This window comes from Strix aluco, chromosome 1 (assembly GCF_031877795.1).
Source record: "Strix aluco isolate bStrAlu1 chromosome 1, bStrAlu1.hap1, whole genome shotgun sequence".
Classification (NCBI taxonomy): Eukaryota; Metazoa; Chordata; class Aves; order Strigiformes; family Strigidae; genus Strix; species Strix aluco.
Genome location: NC_133931.1, coordinates 162651252 through 162659700, shown reverse-complemented (window position 1 = coordinate 162659700; position 8449 = coordinate 162651252).

The following is an 8449-nucleotide window of genomic DNA, read 5'->3' as shown; positions in this document are numbered from 1 at the left end:
AAACTGTAGATAATTCTGTTGCATTCTGCTAGGAAATGGGTTGGCAAACCAAGTTAAACCACAGTACATTTGCAACCTGGTTCTCAGTGACAAGGAGTCTAACACAGATGAATTTCAAGGATGTTTGTTTCAGTTTCATAGATTAAGGTGGTAAATAGGCCACTTGATAGCAGCTGATACGTTGTGTATGACCATCTGCATCCCTGCAGAATTGACAAACCCATATATAATAGTTGGCTGTTATTGACACTGAGACTGCTGATCCAGAAGCAGTTTCCTGTCTGGGAGCTGTTATGCAGTGCAATACAAAAATCTTAATTTTAATATCTTTTTGGTTGTTTGTTTTTAATGCAGTTGCTCATGGGTTTGGAAACTTCTTTCTATGAACTGTGGCTATCTATCTGCATTACTATAGCATCATGTTTTTATGACAGAATTATTGTTTTATGCAGCATTTGTCAGTGACCCCCAAATTCAGATCCAACTTGAACATGAAATGAAAGATAAGCATGCCTTTTGCTAGCTGGGAATGACCTTATAGGTCACTTGCTGGATTTTCTGACACACAGTGAGTGCTTGACTTTTACCTTCTTTTATGTCATACCATGAAAACCTTTGTAGGCCCACATGGTAAGGATCCCTCGTAAAATAGAAATGTTCAGTTGGCCATTTGCATCAGTTTTAGGTTTGTGCTGGTTTGATGAAAACGATGTATTTGGAGGTCTGAGATATGGGATCTTGGATATTTTGATGTGCTCACGGTATGTAAATGCCAAGCTTTTAACATGGTTTGTTTGTTTGTTTTCTCTGAATTTTAGAAACGAGGAAACTAAGGGACAAAAGATTTCAGGTCTCTTTTTTTTTTTTTTTTTTTTTTTTTTTTCTTCCCCTCCATATTTTACTGTCCAAAATTTCAGGGGATCTGAGTATTTGGAGCTCTGACAAAACTCAGTCAAAGCTTATTACCTCTTAAATGCAGTCTATACTTATTTTAGCTCCTAAATACAGAGCTAGAAGCAAAATTTTAAGAGCTATTTAAAAATACATACACCTAAATACTACTTTGTATTATTATAGGTGTCTATGAAGAACGCGCACTCAGTGTTTGTGTGGGTACTTGCATATATATCTATGTGTATCCATACATGCATGTACAGTATCTGAAATATAACATGAAGACACATACAAAACACAAGAAAATAGAAATGCTTTGATCAAATTCAGGATACGTTTTTATGGTTTCCTGCTGGGAAGGCAATACCATTAGTGGTAGCCTGGGAACATGCTACTTTCTTCAAGGGATCTTTATCGGGCATCAAATGATTCAACGGATCTGGAGTTCCAACAGGCACAGGACACATCAGAAAATGTCAGTGTTGAGGTTATGGTTCTTATTTTATTTTTTTTTGATTTTGCATTATTTTATTGGATTGACTTCAAGAAGTATTATACAATTGAGCACACAAGCTTTCTCTGTGTGACTCAGGAGTGTGGTTTTTTTAACTATGAAACGTGGTGTTATCTACAGCCCAGAAAGGTTTTGTTTGACAGCTCTGGTAATCCCTTATGAACATCACCAGATTACAATTTTGATTTTGCTCTTTAAATTTTTTCCCCACATCTGGCCACACATTCATATATACCATATATGTATGCACAGTCAAACTGTTCGGTTTTAGTGCCCTGACTTATGAAAGACGACTTCAGGAGGAAACTGTAAGCAAAGATTATTTGGAGAAGCAGTGGATGGCACTGTTGGATTATAATTATAAGGCAATAAAGCATGCAAATCATAAATTACAATATTTTTTGAAAAATACATAAGCTACACTATACCCTCCTCAAAAGGTATGAATTGAGGTTAAGCCTCAGTGGAATGTGACATTCAGATGGGCGTTGTTGCTCTGTGGTGTATTATAAAAACCATTGGGGTCAGCTGAAAAGAGGCCATGCCAGTTAGGGTTCCAACATTTTGTGGTGTTTCCCTCATCCCAGAACTGTTGCTTATAAAGGACATTTTTTGCATTGACGGGTCCAGCTGCTAGGAGGGATGAAGGGCTGGTGGCAGCATGGACCCACCAGCAGAGCTGCTCCTTCAGCCTCTTTGGGCAGACTTGTGTTTGCTGTCAGGAGTTGGGAGCTATCGGAGAACACCAGCAGCCTGCAAACATTTCATGTAAAAATGGGTGCATCTCCTCCTGTGCAGTGCAAAGGCCTATGCACACCTTGAATCACGCTCTTCTTGAGCTATGCTAAGAAAAACATAAATTGTGACATAATTTGGGGCTGATTGTGTGTTCTGAGGTGAATTTTACCCTGCCTTAATCTTCCTCCCTTTGGATACTTGTTCTTGGCTTTCCTTGGTATGGGTTGTGAAGGGACATTTGCCGCATGGTGGACCTGGCTTTTCCCCTGTCTAGTAAACATCTATTTCCTTTTTCACCACACTGCTTCCATAGATAGATTTGTAGAAGTGCGGATTAAAAGGAACAAACATTTTCAAGTGCTTGATCCACTGCAACAATCAAAATAATTTCCATTATTTATTAGTGACCACAACCAAATTAAAAACCGGCAACAGCAAAAATAGGTGGATTTGTGTTAAAGCACAACCTGGTGAAAACACTCCAATTCCTTCTTTGCAGTCAGGCAGATGTTTTGGGGTATTTTTCCAGGTCTTTTCCAGTATCAGGCTTCTCCCTCACAGCTTGTGCTCAGTTGTGTTTCTACACAATATGTTGTGTCAGTCTCCGGATGCTGCCTGTTCTCTACTTTATTTTCTGTGCCTTTCTGGCAGTGAAAATACCCACTCCACCTGCTTTGCAATTGCCAAAGGGTGCAGAAGGGTACACGCAGCCGGGGGGGCCAGGGAAATACTCCTAAGGGTGTTTTATCTCTTCTTTTGAGGAGTACCAGGCCATAGCAGTCAGGCTCTGTGTTTTTAAAGAAACAAAACAATCTGAGGTGTGTGGTGGGAGCTGTTTAACCTGCAGCACATAGGGTTCAGACCTTAAATGTTTTTATGCCAGAGTCAGGATGTCCCATTCACTGCATTTTGAAAGGGGGAAGCTAGCTCCTGGTGCCACCCGAGGAAGGGAAAGAAATTAAAGGTTTAAAATAAAATAAAATGTCATATTCTGGATGCAAATACCTGCTGAACTACCCCTGATGGGAAGCAGCTGCTTTCAGCTGACTGCTCAAGGAAGGGAAGAAAGCCAGAGGTCCCGAAGACCTGGAGAGATGTGGGGAGGAGGGAGAGAGAGGAGAGCAGAGGCTGAGATGGTGAGGTGGAGTGCTGTGGGAGCACTGACTGTACCTTCCACTTAGCTCCTGTCCTTACCGTAGCCATGGTGTATCACCCTGACATTGTCGAAATGGGAACCCATGCTGTATGTGGCGTGGGGGAAGGGGGGAGAATAAAACCAGATGTCAGATGGGAGGGGGGGAGGAGGAGGTTTGTTAGAAATACAAAATACTGTTTGTTTTTTAAAATAAAAAATAGTAGGAAGTGTGATGAAGGAAGCTGAGTGTAGGCGGGGAGGAGTGCAGAAGGAAGAAAAAAGGAAAGGAAGGGGGGAGGAGAGATCTGAGGAGAGGTGAAGGGGAGATCAGGGCAGTGCTCTCTCCTTTAACTCGGTATACCATTTGAAAAGGCTATATATAGTTAAGAAATGCTAACATATGGCACTCATATAGCATATGGCACTCAAAATAGTTAAGAAATACACTTGTCTTGCAGCCAAATGCTGCCTTCAGTTGCATGGGTGTAAGTGAGGATAGGATTTATTTCATACAAGAATGTTTCTCAGATTGCTCTGACTGTTAAAATAAAGTGATGGGAGGGAGCTCCCCTTCTATTTTATCTTGAACCCTCTTTCCTCTGTGTGCCGAAACCGTATCCCCAGGGCAGAGCAGGATACGTGTACCAAAAAGATCCACACGCACCCTGCCCCCAATCTTTGTCTGACTTTGAGTTCATAAAGGCTCTTGCTGAGGGTTCACAGAAGTCAATGGAGAGACTTACAGTCATTTCAACAGCCATTCAGTAGGCTCACAGTATCCACAAAGTTGGGACAGTTTTATAGGTTTTATTTTTCTTTTCTTAATTGAACTGTGTCAAAATACTTTTTTCCATTTGGAGATTAAAGAATATGCACAAAGCCATACTGCCAAAGGAGATCTTGCTCCTTTCCTTGGAAAGTGTATGGATTTGTGAATTGAGTGAGAGTGGAAAATCCTAATTTCTGTTTCTCGTTCTGTCCCTGACTGGCCTTAGTAATCATTTGCATCTGCAGAGCAGTTCTTAAACTTCCTGTTGCTTGGTTGTATTTAAAATTGGAGGTGCCATTTGAAATGGGAGACACAGTACGAAGGATGTTGCATACACATGTGGAAAGGAGTAGTCCCTGCTCCTTAAGAGTTTCTAATATAAATGGAGAAGAGACAATGGGGGGTGAATGGAATGATTAGCATCCCAGGTAAAAAGCTAATTTTACTGCATGGAGGAAACACTTCAATATTTTCCTACTTAAAGAAGTCCCTCCACTGGAATTAGAATAATATGTACAAAAAACATACAATCCTTTGCACCAGCAAATGAGAAAACAATATTTATTCTGTCCAAGGAAGGGGGTTGCTTTTCCTGCTGTTGTTATCTAATGATGGGACCCTGAGAGTCCTCATCCTTCATATGGTCAGAATATGAATTACAGCTCCGCATGCTAGGTCTCCTGATCCCGGGTCCTGAGCTGTGCAGTCTTAGACCACAGTGGCTTCAGTCAAGCTGATTAACTTCTCTTTTTCTCACTTACATATGGCAATGGACATCTTTTACCAGATTCTCTGACTGCTGCTGTTCTACAGGGGTTAATTGAGGCTATCCTTCAAAAGATGCTCATTACTTCCATCCCTCAATAAAAGGAATACTTTAAGTGGGCTTAAAGGTGAAGGAGAACTGCAAATGTCAGTTAGAGACATCATACTCAGTTGTGCCAATTTCATGCTTGGCACAGATGATGAATTCGTGTACTAATAATTGCAGAGGGAGTGATGATATATGGGAGATTAAGAATAAGTTACAGGAGGGAACCCACTTTACTCAGCCTGAATTTCTCTAGGTCTCCCCAGACTCATGTTGCAAGTGATATGTTTGCTATCTCTCCAAGAAATAGAGAGTACATATCCTTCTCCTTCAACTAGCCACCAGAGTTCTTAAAGTAATATTCAGTGCTATGTAATTGGATTTACAAGCTCAGGTTTAGTCAATGTTTTGTGCTGTTGTGTAGTGTAAAACCTAGGTGCTGTCCTTTCAAAATAGCTGGATATATGAAATACAGTTCCAGTAATGATGGAGGTGTCGGGAAAACAGTGACTGCTTTGTGCATCTTCCTGCACAAAAGTATACCAAGGAGAAAAAGTTGGGGGTCTTTTTTCTTGTTTAACAGTCAGTCTTGGTTGTAAACACCTGAAATTATATTCTTCATTCCCCTGTTAGATTAGGTTTAAAGAGATCATAAAGAAGGAACAACATGTATTATACATCCCATCAGTAAATAATAGTTTTGATGAGATGAATAAAGAAACTCTGTGGTAAATCCATAACTAAAAGCATGTATGGTTTGTTACTGAACTCAAATAAACCAGGAGGACGATTTGCATAGTGCAAGCCATCCCTTCAGATCTGTAAATCATGCACAACAGCCTAAAACATGAGCAGAACGTGTATTATCTCCCCTAGCACTGCCATATCTTGTGAGAGTTCTGAGTTTTATTGAAGTTTGCTATCCTTTCAGAGCATGTGAACTTCTTGGCTCACTAAGACAGCAATGTCTCATACAACCCAATTAGAGTTATATCACCATCACTCCCTATCATTCTACTCCTGAACTTTTATTGCTTCCTCCGCCTGCACATCCTTCGTTACCTTTGTAGTTTTCATGGAGATTTCCAGAGTGTGAGCCTACACACCACGAGATGACCTGAAAAGCCATGCCACACAAAGTGCTTAGTGATGTGTACGTTAGTCATCTGCCTAACTAAAAGTTACACTTCTGCCAGTTGTTTGCAGATACCCTAGGATGCTCTTTTGCTTACTATAATTTCTTCTTTAGAGCTCTTAGTCACTTCTTAGTCAGACCACCCCCAAGGGAAAAACTCTCCCCCAGACTTCTTTTTTTCTTTTTTTTTTTTTTTTTTTTTTAATGCAACCTCCAGAGTAAGCAGATTTCGTGAATGCACCTTGCAGTTTTGCATTAGTCAGAACGCTCTAATAAGTCACTTCATCTTTCCTGCTCTCCCTAGCCTTGGAGCAAGCGGGGAAGGTTTCAGTCCTCCTATTTCGAATGTCAGTTTCTACACAGTGAAAATGAACATTATGGAATTTTTCTGCTATGGAATGAGAAATCAATCTCTTCTCTTTTGTTTATGAAGAGTCCTTAGAGAGAACAGATGAAAATGAATCTGTGATTAACAACTGATTGCTGCTTTTTTGCCATTGAAAACCTACTTTTAAAGCAACTATTTCAATAACATTAACATGCCTCCACTTCAAGCCATGTAGCTCAACAAGCTCTCGACACCTTTCCCCCGATCCACAGGCCTGTCTTTTTGCTGCAGGTCACCCTTCCCTTGCTCTGTGCTTAGAGCTCGGGCTTTGTGACGGCTGGCGCCCCACTTGCCTCTTGCTGCGGCACAGCCGTGCACTGATGGATCTGCCATCAGGTCATTGCTGCCTTCTCCGCCGTCTTGTCTCGGGGACACCACCGCTGCCTGTCTCCCGTTACAGTCCTCCTTCTCTGAGTCTGTTATATCAATTGCACTAAAGAAACAGGGAATAAACGTGTGTCCCCTCCAGAGCCTTAAACCTACAGTCACGGGGAGAATTTTCCTTTCAAGAAGAGGAAAGAATCTGAGTAGCCTGTCCCATGAATATCCCACAGTCTTTATGTAACTTTTTCTAAAATTAAATTCATCCATGTTATGTCTATTACTTTCCAATGTTTTCCTGATTGCACGATGTGATCCTCCCAGTGGAGACAACTGGTTTATATTCCCTTGTGAGCAAAGTGGAAACTTGTTAATGAAAATGTCATCACAGCAAATGCTTTTAATTCTCTCATAACCACAGGCAGCAGTATGTATAACATTCACTTGCCAGCCCCCTGTATGCTTGTCCATTGCAGCTACTGCTTGCTCTGGGGCAACTGCATGTTTCTCTCTCTACAGATGCTAGCAAAAGTTTTGTTTTTTCAAGGAAGTCTATCAATTTCATTGGCTAAATTTTGACCTGAAAGAAACTTTTTGCCAAGTGGTACCCAGTCAAAGCCCTGGGAGCTCCTGATACCTGGGAGTAACTCCTTGTGTTTTCACAGGTGCTATAAAAAAATAAAACACCCCAAGCAGTAGTGCTCTCTATCCACATCTCCTGTTAAAATGATGTAAGTATTTAGATATGTTCTTACCCTTAAGCATTTGGGTCCACTAGCATATTTACAGATATCTGTATGGTTCATCTCTGGGCCTGAAACCCTGTTCATTGAGACTTACAAGCATGTGCTTAAAGAGGAAGCGATGCTTAACTCAGTCCCTGTGCCACAGGAGATGGATTGACACGTAAAAGGTGTCACCAAAGCCAGCACAAGAATAGAATAAATGCGTGGTTCCATATAGTGCCTATAGATGCAATACCTACCTGGTTTTGTGTGCGTGCCTGCTTATTTGTATGTGTGGCCATTTAGTTACTCTTAAGGCAGAAACCAGAAGACAATGCTTTGACAGGCCTGGGAACAGAAAGAGGGTAGAAAGGATTGAGAGGGTTGTTTTCCAAAAAAAACCAAGCAGAGCTCCAAGCTGGAAATGGAAATGCTATACCAATATTTTTGTGCTCAGTAGGTTGTTGGAGGTGCAGCTACCAGATTTGCACCTCATCATTTAAGTATTCTGCTGCTTAAATCTTTTTCCCAAGGCATGTACCCTGTATTTACCACCAGATTAACCCCCGGCCTCCTTGTATGATATGCTGGCTGTTTTCTGGCAAACACAGTTTGAGTTGCCTTTTTCAATAGTTTACACCTCATTTTATACCCTCAGATAAATTGGTACCTTTTTATTCCAGCTACTATTTTTAGTAGAAAATGTTTTCCCTTATGGAGCCAAGGACATGTGAAGCAACCGTATTTACTAAAAAATCCATCTGTCCTTTTTTCCCTCCTGAATTTTAGGAATTTTTTCATGTGCCTTAATATGAGCTTCCTACACACATACTCCTCCCTCTCACTGTTCTCCTGATAACTCATATATTCAGTGTCTTAGGAGACCTGTTGTAGTACAGAGCAGCATTAAATCTGCGAAGGTGAACAAATGAGGCCTTCAACATGGTTAGAGAAACTCAGGAAACCACCTTCAGTGGGTTGACCAAACTACGTACTCGGTATTGCATGGGAGACAGTAA